Below are 12771 nucleotides of genomic sequence, written 5' to 3' on the forward strand. Positions count from 1 at the left end.
GCCGTTCTGTCTGGAAGCTGGGAGGAAGAGCGTAGCCTTCCTAAGCTAAAGTCTTTTCTTGCCCAGTAAGGTTGGCTTCCAAACCATCATAGGGTGCTGCTCTACAGACAAATAAAAAGTGATGTCTCCCAACAAAGTGCTCTGGCAGCCACTCTCCAAAACATCTCACTGGATGATCAGGGCATTACTGCTTCCCAGGACCCTTCGGGCCCCTCTGCCAGGGATGTGGCTCTTGTAGCACAAGGAAAACGCCCCAGATCACGTACAACACGCTGACACCAACCTGCTCTCACCCGGGCCTAAGCCAATGCATCAGCCCACAAATGGCAGCAGCTGAAGACGTTTCATTCCCTCCCCCTTGCTCTCCCTGCAAAGGCTCAGAGCTACAGTCCCCAGCGTATCACAGGCATGGAAAAGGCAAAAGGGCAGAATCTACTTTCCATTTTTTCTTGACAGCTCCCCCTGTCATCCCAACAACTCTGCTACAGTCTGAAGATTACCTGTCCCCATGAGCTATTGTAAAGAAACCTCAGCAAAGGAAACTGTAATTCATTGCAAATAGAAATGAATTATTTGAGGATACAATAAAACCTGTATAATCTGGACAGAAAGCTCTTATGCTCCCCTGGTTTGAAATCTGTCTTCCAGCCTGCCCCTTCTCTTTGGCTTCAGTAATTCTCTATAGTCCTCACAGTTTCAGCAGTTTTCTGCCCTACCACTCCACTCTGACACGAGCCATTATTTAATCTTAATGTGCTCCATATACCTCATCAGCACGTTCAATATATTTTTTTTCATTCACAAGTGTGCTCAGAAGGGCCAGGTCAGAAAATGGGACCTCTTTGTTGCCAGATGCTGTAGGGGTGCTTAAGCAGAAGGGTAGTTCTCATGTCCAATCTTATGTATTAAGATATTGTTCCCTCTTCCCCACCAGCGTGTGGTTGAAGCACTCTAAGACAGCCTGCTCTGTCCTTGCTGTTTCCTTACACGATCCACTCTAGTTAATACCTTTTTCATAAGGAGTTTTAAATTATAAGCCTAAATGAGGCCAATAAATTATACTTCATAAAATTCTGTGCACATCATTTTCTCACAGAAAAGGCTCCAAAGAAATATTTTCCATGCCACCACCTATGTTCCCATCCCTTTGCAATATAACATTTATTCTAATATTAAAATGGCAGCTGCTCTATAAATTGTGAATCATTAGCACTCTTCATTGATTTTTCCCTTGCAGCCTGCAACCCTGGGCAGCGACTGCGTGTGAATATCAGTCTATTGGATTGAGATTCATATCCTATTTGAGGGTCAAAGACCGAGACCTCATGAGCTTGAACTTCTATCAGCCTAAAGCTGATCAATACTTGGAGATATATTTGATCCTGGCTGCTAGCACAGATTAAGTGGCCATAAATACAATCAAAAACGTGAGGCTGCTGGGATAAGTGGCTGGGGAATGGGAGTGCAAGAGCACAAGCGCCAGCCCCAGCAGGCTTTCTGGGAGCAGGGACGAGCCTGCAGGCTTCCTCAGCCGGTCCCAGTGCCTCTGCTTTTGGGAAGGGGGCTGGAGGCTCAGGTCAGCAGTGCTGACAGAGGAACAAAAGAGGATTTGTTGCTCCAGGGATGGCAGAGACCCTTTGCAGTGCCCCATCATTTTCCATGATAGGTAACCAGACTTGAGCACGGGACCCCATTGAGTTCCTGTGGGATCAGTGCCCGCGGAGCAAGGACTGCTCCCAGCACGCAGGGAGCCCGGCTGTGCAACAGCCACTGTGCTGGGCTCGCGCACAGGGGTGGGCACACCGCAAGGATTGATTGGAAAAAGCTGAATGGATAAAATAAGTTTTTCTTTTTCGTGTGCCTTCCCTCTCACTCTCCTCCTCCATCTCTCCAAGTGAAACTTTAAATATATGATTAAAATGATGTATTAAAGAGGAGAGACTCATTCCTTTTGAATTTATTAATGGTGATTCTGTGCTGAGGAAGAAAAAAATCCATAATCATAAGCCTTATTAAAGAACAATATCCTTTGAGGGCTTTTTGTTTTCCCCTTTAGATAATGTGAAGCCTTGAAAAATAGACATAAGAATAGAAAGAAAGAGACATTGTGTTGCACTGCTACAGGGACCACAGCACTCAGAGAAATTACCTTCCTATTTTTAGGCATGTTTACAACATGCCTCTTTGCAGTATTACATTTGATCCTAAACTCTCATTTAAATGATTCTTTCATATGCCTGGTAGATCCAGAGTAGAAATGATTAGAAATGTGGCATGAAGTCAATGGGACGCTTTTTAAGATCAAGAGACTAATTCTCCGCATAACACAGTTGTAAGAGGAGATGCAGGATGTAACATGCCAGGTGAGCAGGAAAGGGCATAAGCCATCCCTTGCCACGCGTGCAGAGGGACCCATCACACTTGGGTTTGGGCATCCGTGGGGTGCAGCCTCCTAAACCACAGTCCCTTCAGCTGACGTGAGACCAGAAGCCACTGTCTGCTTACAGCCAAAGGCTCCCCGGTGTTTATATTTACATGGCTTCACGTCCTTGTGATGCCCTTGTGGGAAGAGACTTCATTATCATAAGGAATATGTTTTTATTCCACTACATAAGTACTACTTATTATAGTCTCATATATTTTCTGACACAACCAAGGGGTCTTTATTGTTGTACATCAAGGTCACTGACAAGTAATATATTCAATCTATTAAGTTATTAGGGAGATAAATAATTTGGATGCAAGCTGAACTCTGAACTTTTACCTTTTCCCCTGACAGACGGGTAGTTTCTTGGCGTTCATACTAATCTCGCCTGTTCTTGAATAGTAATTCCATTAGGGTTATGACTGCAGCTGTACATATGCAATGACCTCAAATACAATTTCTTTATGGAGATGGGCAATAGGAATATTAAAATTTTAAGCCAAAGAGGATGCAATTTAACTTTACATTATTTATTGTAGACACAAATCCTTTATAATATTAAAGGATAAAGAATTAATAAAAGAAAGATCCCATAAACAATCCATAAAGTCAATGTAGTTCTTGATTTAATGCAATTGCTTTTTAGTGTCTTCTGGTTACAGACTTGCACCTCATTTAAAAAAAATCTACTCAAGAATTGAGAGCATCTTGGCTGACTGGAGGGTCCCTGGGTGTTTTTGAAAGTAGCTTTTCAGCCTCTGCTCCTACCCTGAGGTGTGCACTTCTCTGTGTTTGTGACTCATCTTGATCCTGAGGTTATTGCACTTAATTAGTGCCTGAAAAGGAGACCTCTGCACCTCCGAAGCAAGGTATTGCTCTCCGCAGGACCTCCGAGCAGGTCCAGAGGAGCCAGGGCTTTGCACCAGCAGGACACCTTGGGGTAGGCCCTGGCCTTGCTGTGCCCCAGGGTGGATCTTCAGTATTTGGGAGCTGCACTTTTCCCCCCACTAATACTCTACCAAATAGTTTTCATTCCTGATAAACTTAGCAGCAGAAACTGCACCTTTTAAGTTTTAATACGTGAATGTCTCATGCTGAATTCCAGGAAAGGAAGCATTTGGAGCATCATCCCCAGGGGCTGGTGGAAAGGCAGGAGCTGGGGATGCGCAGCTGCAACACGCAGAGAGTCATCATGCCCTGGCTCCCTCCCTTCCGCTCTCCCATGCGCCTCGGTCCGGCACAGGACACCCTCCCAGCCCCTGGGCAGGCTCTGAACACCGACTGCACTGCAGTTTAAAAACTGGGATCGCTTCCCTTTCCAGTGTCTCCAAGGCACAAGCGCTCTCATAGCCCTAACATTTTTCTCTGGGCTGAAGTCATATTGCATGAGATAGTTAATATTCTCAATACCAGGTTCACAATGCTAAAATTGCATCATATATTTAATAGGTATTGACAATCAATATATGTTAAAGCTCTTTTTTTATGTCAATTCGCTTTCAAATTTAGACTTATGTCAAGAGAATGTTTTCAGCAAGGTTTACACTGGTAGTCTAGATAATTAACTAAACTTTGGAGCAAGCTTTTCCTAATGAAGAACAAAGTGAAAGTGGGGAAAAAAAGCAATAAGACTTTCCTACCACAGCTATTAAAAGTATTTGCAATAAGAAAATTATTTATTGCAAATATTGAAATATCTCCTTATTTTAACTAGTTGAATACTTAGGTGAAAAAAGGAGTTTGAATAATAAAACCCACCTCATAAAATTTTAAGTCCCCAGCTTCCCTCAGTAACCACACCTTTTGCTAGGAATCCCAAGTGTTGTATTGCAAAACTGATGAAACAAAATTGTAACTCCATGTTTTTAAACAAGCAGGCTTGCCACTCCTTGCATTCATACAGCAGTTTTTATCCTCATCCCCCACTTTTTGGAGGAGAAAGCAGAAATGTTCACCCCCCTGAAAGGGGCAGAGCAACCCAACATGCGAACAGCAGGATTACAGTTACCAGATTTTCTTCAGGCCCCAATCAGAAAAAGACAGTTCTAGATACTTGCTTGGCTTTCTAACACTGTCAGCATTAACTAACCTGTTTTGTTTTTCTCCCCCAAGATCTAGCTGTGCTGATCCTGCCTCTAATTGCCAAAAGGGGGTGTTTTATTCCTCTTGCTGAATACAGAAGTCAAACCCATCTGGGGTGTAATGCTACTGCAGTCAGAGTTCATGCACTTCTTTTCACATTCTCCATTCTTGCCTCTTTCTTCCTCCTCCTCATTTATCATCCCCTGCCTATACCCTCTCGCTGCTCCCAAACGTCACCTTCCGACCAGGAAAGCCCTTGGGCCTGGGGAGCCCAGGCACGTAACAGCCCCCCAGGCACCCAGCTCCTGCATGCTCACACGGAGGCCTCCCTGGGCCCCAGAGAAATGGGAGCTTCACCCGTAGACAGCAGTTGTGAACATTTTTAGGCTATTATGGGCCAATAAATGAATTTGATTCAAACTTGAGGGTTTTCTCAGTTTTCCATTTTTTGGCAGTGCCTGTTGAGCCATTTGAGCTGTTCCAGCTTGCTACAAGCACTAGCTTTTGTATTGCAATAAATGATGAGCAAAATTCACTTAACATTACTACTTTTAAATCAAATCTCCCACATGTACTATTAATTTAGATTTAATCAGAACTATTGCGCTTGAAATAATTACCCATTGATTATAAGGGACATATTTATTGAGGATGAATCATACCTAGTATATTACATGGCTGTTAATCCTTCTCCGGCATGCCTTAAATAATTAATTGGTGGTTATTGAACATGCAAAAGGAGCCATTAAGTATAAAGAGTTCGAGTGCAGAGAAGTTCTGCTGGGCATTGCTTGGAAGGGCCTTGCAGGCCCGCTCTTAAGAGCGGCCACACGAAGCCAAGCAGAGCAGAGAGCTTTGGGACTCTCTCATAGCAATCCGTCCGTTACCCAGGTCTGCTGTTCAATAAAGCCACCTCACAGCACCTTAGCAATGGAAAAACTCGTGGGAAGGTGCTTTCCACCCATTCCCTCAGGCCTTCATGCACCCAGAGCGAAGCAATGAGGAAAACAATAGATTCTGAAACATTTTTAGCTCATGCTGGTTGAGCCAGGCATGGCCATGCCGTCACGAGGCAGCATCTCCTTGCCTTACCCCTCTCCGCAGCAGTGCTCGGGCACCTGCCCTTACACATCATTGCAGCCCACCCCACCAGTGAGGCAGAAAGCATTGGCTCAAAATACCCCTCGGGGCTGAATGAGGGCAGCTGGAGCTCACATACCCTTGACTATCTGTTCATATGTGCGACCTGGTTAAGCCTTTTTAATTCCACTGCACACAGCAGTGTGCCCACAGCCCCAGTTACCACCTGCACAGTGAGAGCGAGTCCATCAGGTGGGCACAAGCCCTAAACACCACCACTGAACCCTGTGGAAGAGCTGCCTGGATACACCCCGTGTCACTGCGATGGTCTCTAGCCCTTTCAGAGGAAGAGTCCTGCCCTAGGAATCGCTCTCCTCCAGCTGGGGTGGGCTGGGGTGTTCCTGCAGCATGCTGGGGGGCACAAGCCCTCATCCTGCTAAGGAGGGAAGGACACGGGAGGGTTCAGCTTTGCTGTTGCAAGTCAAAAGAATGACATGGATTTGTGGCCTATCATCTTTGACAGCCTCCTTTAAACTGCTTATTTTAAAACAGGATAAACAGAGGATTAATAACCTTGCACAGCACAGAGCGCCGGTTCCTCCCAGGGCAAAGGGAACAAGGATGGCTCCACAGCGTCTCCCCCCGCCGGACCCAGCAGCCGGGCAGGGCCTTCACCCCCTCCTCCTGCCCCGAGCCCCAGCATCCTGCTCACCCCCGGGGCTCCAGCCCCATCCCTCAGCAACCTGCCTGCCTCCGGCTGCAGCCACCGGCTCCGCAGGGGACAACATAGCTCCTGGGGCATCTTACCCGCGCAGGATCGCACGGACTGCCAGGAGCAAGCCCTTTCCCCTCACCTTCCTGCACCCCCGGCTCCTGCCCCACGCAGGAGCTGGCAGAACAGCACTGTTCCTCAGTATCTGCGTGGGTCCAAGGAAAGCTATATCCCAGAAGAAAAACTGGCCCCAGAAGCGACCTGCATGCACCTTGGACCACGCAAAAATATTCTGTAGGCTCAGAATACACCCCCCGTTTCAACTACGGGACTAAAATAGTACTGAAAACCAACTTTCCTCTGCACTGCCTGAATTAGGTGGGAAACGCTTGTGGGGATAAACCTAAACACTTTCGGAAGCAGCAAAATGAAATCGTTTCAAGGTCACGTCCCGCTCCTGTACTGCAGGATGGAGTTTTTGCTCTCCCCACCACCCCTTATTCAAGTTGGCTTACAAATGTTATTTCAGAACACATCTGCAAGTTAAAGCCGCTGATAAATACACTATTGCAGGCACCGAGCACACACACATTCGCTGGTGAGTGGCTACACTGAACAGGGTCAGGGGGTGGGGGGTTATTTCACCCAAGGCCCCATTTGCTCAGTCATTTTGGAGCAGATTTTCCACCCAGGGCTGCTGGAGAGCCCCAGAGAGCCGGCGGGGTGGAAGGGTGAGTAAGGAAGAGCAAGAAGGTCCCTTTCACACTTCTCCTGCAAGACCTGGGTGGCTTGAAAATGCCACATTTTCAGCAAAGCAGCAGCACATTTAATAAATCACATCTGTACGCCGCTTTATTCAAAGGCACTGACAGTTTAGGATTGACGACACCCAGGGCAACCTAGTGTCAAGCACTCCTAATGAAAACTATCCCATTTTGCTCCAGTAGTAGCAGCTGCCAACAGACATAATCTACCGGCATATGGAGAAGGCCATGCTAATCCCTGCAAGGTCATTAACAAGAGGGTGAAAATTGCATGCAAAGCACCAGCTGGGGCATCCCGGCTCCCTCGCACGCCGGGTAGCAGGGGCAGCAGAGGTGAAAAATGCAAGTGTGTCTCAGCAGGCCAAGCATTTCTATTAAGAGCAGAGCTATTTTTGCCCTTTCCCAAACCAAGGCTCAGCACTGCTGAAATTCTCCCGGTGCAGAACAGCAGTCCACAAGTGCCACCTGCTTTCACAGTCGGGAGTGACCCTAGGGGAGATTAGGTTTAAGTCTATATTGCTGCAGGACAGCTGGATTAGACAGGTTGAACAAAAAGGTTTTTCCCCACCTTGTTACATGGGTCATGAGCTGCCGCAGGGAACAAACATGTTTCGCCCCCCTGTCCTCCCCATCAGGTGTGAAGAGCATCCTTAAGCCACACTGACAAGCCCAAACCTTGATTTTAACACTCAGCATTTATTTCCAAGGTCCCGCTGGCCCACCCTCCCCAGAGCAGGGACCTCATCTTCTGTGTCCATGCAGTATTTCGCACTTGTGTTGATGCTTGACAGGTAATAGGTTAAAAAAAAATAATAAAAAAAAAAATCAAATCATTCATGTTCTAGCTGACTGTGACACTAGAAAGACATCTGAATTACGGCTTTGTGCTGCTCCCTTGGACAGGGTCTGCAGCGGGTGTGCTGGCAGATACAGGCTTTCTGCTACATCGCAAAGTTTGCAGGGCGCAGAGGTCTGAATGTCTCACTGCGGCAAGGGACAGCACTGGACAGGGCTAACAAGAGTCAACTAAGGTAACTCCTTAACTTAGCCAAGGAGTAACTAAGTTTCCAACCAATCTTCCCTTAAAAAAAAGAAAAATTCACTAAGACCCAACAAGCATGCTGACCCCGGCACAAAGCTCAACTTCATCCTAATAACGAAAGAGCAACTTTCCTTTGCACAATTCTCTACTCCCACAACTTCACCCCAAAAGCACAGCAGCAAAACTCTGCCCAAAATGGGTTTCTGCAAGTAAACGCCAAATCCCCATGGGCTCACCTCAGGTTTATGTAAATCAACATTTGTATGCGCACGTCTTTACACACACATCAGCTCTGATTCTATAATCCCAAATTCACTCCCAAAGAATATTCTACTCTCATATTTGTTTGGGAACTCAGGATCTGTTTTGTCTTTTCATTAAATCATGCAAACATTTTTATAAGCAATAAATAAAAAGCTCTGTTAAAACCCCTCAGCAACAACTACCTAAAACAAATCTTTTCCAATTTAAATCCCAGCCTGTATAACAATCAATCCCATAAACCCCATGATTGTTAACATTACTTTGGGTGATGTTTAAAAACATTAATTTCAAAAAATGTAATAGGAAAAAAGCTCTTTAAATCGGCAAAAAGATAAATGATCTCCAGCAGCATGACCTTTTTCCATACCACAATGACATTGAATCATTTTAAAGTTATTTACATTTTCATTCTTCCCTGGAAAAATGTTGACAAGGCTTTCACAGGCCGTAATGGATACTCAGCAACATCTATGGAAAATGTAACTGCATCAAGAGCCTTTCCTCAGTTCCTCTTCACTGCTTCGCACAAAGCAGCTTTAATTAATGGAGGAGGGGTGACTTCATAACGAGCGCTCTCATTAGCGCGACTGGCAGGTCTGTGGGAAGTGACACAGCTCCCCAAAACAGAGCTAATGGAACCAGGGGTTATTTTTTACCACCGGCATCTTTCCATCTTGAGCATATGTGTCTTCGACTTCACTTTTCAAAGCTGAATTTGACCTCAAGGCTTGTAATTGCCATCAGGCTGCAGGTTCGTCTCTGACAGCTGAAAAATACCTGAAATAACTCCTGGCACTTCTTTCCGATCTGTAACTCGAATATCCGCCCAGCAGCGGCTCGCTGACCAGAGATGGTCATGGGTGCAACCTCCCACATGCATGTATGGCACACGTCGGCCCATGTGCGCTACGTGCAGGTTATGGTGCGCTCGTGTGCACACGTGGAGCTATAGCCATGTAGCGGTAGAGCTATCAGCAGAGAAATCCTTCGGAAGAGACGCTTGCATGCGGGCGGGATGTGGCACACCTAGCACCCAACACACGCACGGAGCCCGAAGCGGGATCCTGTAGTCGTGGCCCTGCCCCAAGAGGTGCCGGCGCAGAGACCCGTCACTCGACGAAGCCGCTCCCTGGGGCTGGCTTTAGCTCCGACACCTTCCCTCACCCAGACTCAGGGCAGGACCAGGGATGGCTTTAAAAATAAGGAAGGTTCAGAGGTTTTCCCTTCCTACATCCTCAGCTGAGGATTTGCTGAGCTGGGAAGAGCAAGAAGTAAAGCGTCTCCCACGCTGGCAGCAGGTGTTGGCTCCTGGGCAGCTCCTGTCCCTGCGGAGGCAGCAGGCTAGGGGCAACCGAGCTGGACTCGGTGCTGGCCCACGAGCCGCCAGTCCCACCCTTGGGTGCCCCAGCCCCTCCTCTCCCTGCCCTCTCACCCCGGCCTGGCGGGCACAGCAGGGAAAGCGCAACTGTGCCGAAGCTCCGTGCGCTGCAACGTGATCTCCTCTTGGCTTGATACAAAATTAATGACAAGTAACGTGCCGAGCCACAAAAGCGGTCGTATTCCAGCTGTGCTCTGCCGGAGGGAGAAGCAAGGGCTCGCCTCAACTCCGGGGCCACGTCCAGGCCCAAAAACCCCTGTGAGCATGCAAGGGTGCAGGTGCTGCCTTGCATCCACAGCCCCGGGCTCTCCTCCCGTCCCACCGCTGCCTCTGGGGGACGCCACGGGTGACGGCACCCTCCGAAAACACGCAAGCAGCGCCGGCGGCACGGGAGTTACGGAGACAACTGGTGGCCTCAGCCCAGGGCATGCCCTCCCCGCGGGTCACGTGGCATTTCGGGGCGAGCGAGCCCTGCGCTCACGCAGGGCCCTGACCCTGCTGCCCGGCTTGGCAGGGGCAACACGGCAGCTTGTCACGGGGCCGCTCAGGAGCCCGCTGCATTGCATCGAACAGCTAGACGTGCACATCAGATAGACACCCCCCCTCCCACCCCCTTTATATTGAACAGGGAAAAGAAATATCCCATCTGAGCAAAGCGCGTCCAATTAGTGTTCCTCTAAGTTAATGAGATGCTTCAACAAACACAGGGGAAATTTTTTTTCTGAAAATGATGATTTTTCCTGTTAGCAAATCTAGCGAGAAAAAGGAAACAAATCTGTATTTTGGTGCGTCTGGGCGACTGCTTCGTCTCCAGAATGAATCGGTGCGATTACGCTGGCCGCGGCAGGGCTAATATCGGCGTTCCTCGTTCGCATCCTGCACATTAATCCGAGTGCAAATGAATGAGCCCGTTCCTCTAGTCCAGAAAAACGCTTGGGGGACCAATTCTTTATTTCCAAGTGTATGATTAGTACAAATTAAAACCAGAATAAGTTTTAATTTTGCCACATTAGGCAGCTTCATCAGAACACCCTTATCCCCAGAGCCAAGTCCCAATGAGGGCATAACAAGGGGATGGTTTAACTAGAATGATTAGGATAGTCTAGGAAAATTAATTTTGGAGTTCATGGCAGCCTCCTGCTGGAGGGAGGCCACAACGAGGCGGGTATGTTCAGAAAATGAAAACGAAAAGGCCGTGCTAAGTGCTTCCAGTGGCAAAGAACAGAGACAGGGTCTGGCTCCGCTCCTTCTACATCGGCCTCATAAAAGCCCCATTTAATATGGGGCCAATTCAGAATGATAAACTCAGCTACTGGAGCCCAGTTTCCAAACGCAGAGGTTGGCTGCCCAAATCTTGCCCCATTTAGCTCGAGGCTCCCCTTGGCTCTCGATCGGGTCTGGGCAGAGCCGTCCAAGGCGTTTGCTGCCGAAAGCGGAGCCCGAGAGGCTGTGGGGCGAGCGGGGCGCTGGGTTTTTGACTGGGCTTGCAACACACAGCACAGCACAACAAAACAGCACAGATGCAGAGCTTTCCTGAGCCTCCTTCTGCCACCTTTGGGCCTTTCAGTGCCCGTAACCTCCCTTTGCTCGATCGGCCTCAGATAAGTCACGCCGCAAGTCACCCGGGCTGTAGCTTGGGTTGCAGGAGCCTCATCCCACCTTGAGAAAGCGATGGCTCTGGTGTTGCAACACACAGCATCTTGCCCTTCCTCAACAAGGAGGTGATTGCTCTGCCCATCCCCTTCCGCATGTGCGGACACTCCACAGCTCACGTGGCTGCCCGCGCTCTGCAGGAGCTCCCACCTCCAGCCGGCACAGAGACCCGGGAGACCCAGCCGGGCTGCCCATCGCCACTGCTGCCCCAAGAGCCCGGCGAGCAGGATGGCAGCTGTCTGGTCTCCGAAACTTCTTCTGCCTTTTAAAACTTGATTCACTTCTGACAGAACAAAACAAACCCCAATAAATCCTAGCACAACCTGCCCCATGCAGAAGGAGAAGTGACCACGGCTCAACATCCTGTGGCTTCACAGACAGGAGCCAGCAAACAGCCTGCAGCCGCTCAGCCCCCGGCTGTATTAAAGCATCCCACAGCACCAAGCTGAGATCACCTGTTTTTCAAGGAAAAAGCTCACAAGTTGGGACCCAGCTTCCTTAGCAATAAGAAACACGTCCAGTTCAACCCACAGCCCGCACAGACAGCGGGAGAGACCCTGCAGCAACCCAAGCACCGCAGCCTGGGCAGAAAACCATCTCCTGCCCCACAGATTTGCAACAACTGCCCCGAAGGCAGAGGGGAAAGGCCGCCCCACCGCACGCACAACCCACCTCAGCACGCGGACGAGGTCCGAGGACACAGTCACCGGGTGCGCACAGCCCCGGGAAGGGGGTGGCAAACACCGCCAGGCTGCAGCAGCACCAGCAAGAGGGGAGCAGGGCTGGAGGCAGCCGGGGCCGTTTATTAGCTCTCCTCGGCCTCACCTGCGCAGCCCAGGTGGAGCCAGCCGAGGCCGAGTCTCCTCGCAGGCAGCTCGGGGGAAACTGTTTGCGAGGGGAAACAAACCTCCCGCCCCGCGTCCCGCGCGGCTCTCCGGCGGTGTCTGCGCGGGAGCGACCTGCGCCCACCGGGCCCCCGTTTCGCCCGGCTGCTTTGCGCTGCCGTTCGACGGCCCCTGATTCGCGCCGGCGTGAGGGAGGGGAGGCCGCGTGGCCCCACGCCTGCCCTTCATAAGTATTCTCCCGATGTGCGGGTTCCACAGATTGAGAACAACATCCTCCCTCGGAAAAACAGAAGTGATTCCTGAATTAATTTAGATTTCCCGCTGCCTTGTTAGGCCAGCTGGATATGGCACGCTTCATCTTCTCTGCAAACAGCGCCGGGGTCCCTCTGGGACACTCGGCACTTTATAAACCTGTCAAGCCCTTAAAGCCGGTGACCATGAGGCTTCGCAACAAAACGCGCTGAGGTCTGTGGCCACACACGCACCAGGCAGCCCCGGAGAGAAGAATCAGCCCCGGTGTTTTTGC

This window comes from Apteryx mantelli, chromosome 21, assembly GCF_036417845.1.
Source record: "Apteryx mantelli isolate bAptMan1 chromosome 21, bAptMan1.hap1, whole genome shotgun sequence".
NCBI lineage: Eukaryota > Metazoa > Chordata > Aves > Apterygiformes > Apterygidae > Apteryx > Apteryx mantelli.